Below are 1,888 nucleotides of genomic sequence, written 5' to 3' on the forward strand. Positions count from 1 at the left end.
GAGACACTGAAAATACTCGCCGACTACTTAAAATTTTACGATACTATAACCTAAACTTAATCGTCTTTAACGAACATCGAAAAGCACTAAATCACCCAACAATGTGCATTATCCAGCTTACATAGTTGTAGTTACAACCTAGTTAATGAAAATAGTCCAAACGGCCATCGAACTAATAGGCCAAAAATAGGTTTCCTCTTCTAAGCGAAACACAAAAAGAACCCATTCGGAATGGCGATCGCTGGTTTTGCGAGATAAATAGAAAATTATTAGTTATTTCGAATGCAGCAGTTGTGGCCTGCAGTGCGGTTCTCCCATTCAATCGAGGCACATTCCGTTTCGTTGGTGGTCCCCGTAAAGCGTTTTGCGAATCGTTCCAATATTTACGTAAGTAATGTATGTACTCTGCCTGCACTGACACTGGTTTGATGGATGATCCGAATCGACAAGCCCACCAGGTTTATTTATGTTTTCCTGAAAAACTATAATTGTACCTGACTATAATTATGCAAAAATCCACTTTTCGTGATAGGTTGTAAAAGAGCCGATTGCATAGCAAACTAGCGTTAGTATCACTAACACTTGATTGCCCCACTGATTGATCATGACGGAACTGCGTTAGTTTGACTGCAGTAACGTAACGTACAACAGCGCACAGGTTCGCGTACGTATTATACCGTTATGAGAGTGAACGTAAGTCGTTTTACGAACAACAACGTAATTAACCGTCTTCTAATCTCCATGACATCTCTTGGCAGCGAACGGGAGTCCGGTGGCAGTTGATAAACGAGTATGACGAATCAGTCGAGCGTGCGAACGGATGGACGGACGAACGAGTTTAGTGTGAAGAATGAAGCATCATTATGATGTGGGCAGGAACCAAAATAGTACGTCATCTGACAAAAAAAAACCGTCTCTCCCCGACGGGGAATCGAACCCCGGTCTCCCGCGTGACAGGCGGGGATACTGACCACTATACTATCGAGGACTACGTATTTACCGGGTTCATGATGAAATGACATTTGGTTGAGTTCTATTATTGTTTTAGGCAACAGTTGAACAATAGATTTTCTCGCTTACAATTTCTAATTGTTTTTCGACAAGACAAATTATTATCAAGTTTTATTTATTTGGCGCTGATCTTATCAAAAATTATAACAAGCCGAAGAGGATCAATTTTTGACCAGTTTTTTTCTTCTGATATTTTTTCGAAAAAAGCCATTGCTAAAATTTTATGAACAGAATCTGCCCACTTTCCTCTTCAATTTTTCTAGAAATCCCTCGTTACTATTTTAATTTTACGCATAATACAAGTGTTTCAGATTGAATGGATATTACTGAATTCGTTTTACTAGGACAACCAAAGTTCTCGTAGTAAAATAAAGTCATCAATAACAAACACCGTTCACCATTCAAACTTACAGTTGAATTTGTCGATATTCACCGCAGAGTATATCCAGGAGTCACGCACCATTTTCGGGGCCATTTTGATTACATCACTCATAGTTTTACGAGCTCATAACCCTATAACCGAACGACCCCGTACGCGTCCCCTCCCTCCCCTCGGCCACGATTATAGACGGGCAATGATTTCGTTTCATAAATACGTTAATTAAAGAATGCCATCGCTTCCCAAAACATTATCGCATCGGTTCAATCTTTCTGGTTCCTCGGCGGAATCACCGGTTTCACCGCATCTCGAAGCGTTTTCCTCCGCCGTCACGGCACGGCATGGGATTGATTTATGGGATCATTTCTTGGAAGGCGTTCTCATGGCGGCGACCGAAAACTTGGTTAGAATCACACAATCATCAAACCTTCTTCTAATAACCCTGTGTGTGATTATACGTTCGCATTAGGGTGACTTTTATGCGCGCAAATCCATTAT

General features: G+C 40.9%; 1 non-coding gene across 1 annotated transcript; it reads right to left on the reverse strand.

The window, feature by feature from the left end:
* Window positions 1–916: 916 nt before the first annotated feature.
* On the reverse strand, window positions 917–988 carry Trnad-guc (transfer RNA aspartic acid (anticodon GUC)). Its single transcript has one exon. It is a non-coding gene; the product is annotated as a tRNA-Asp (tRNA).
* Window positions 989–1,888: the final 900 nt, after the last annotated feature.

Source organism: Wyeomyia smithii, chromosome 1, assembly GCF_029784165.1.
Source record: "Wyeomyia smithii strain HCP4-BCI-WySm-NY-G18 chromosome 1, ASM2978416v1, whole genome shotgun sequence".
Lineage (NCBI taxonomy): Eukaryota > Metazoa > Arthropoda > Insecta > Diptera > Culicidae > Wyeomyia > Wyeomyia smithii.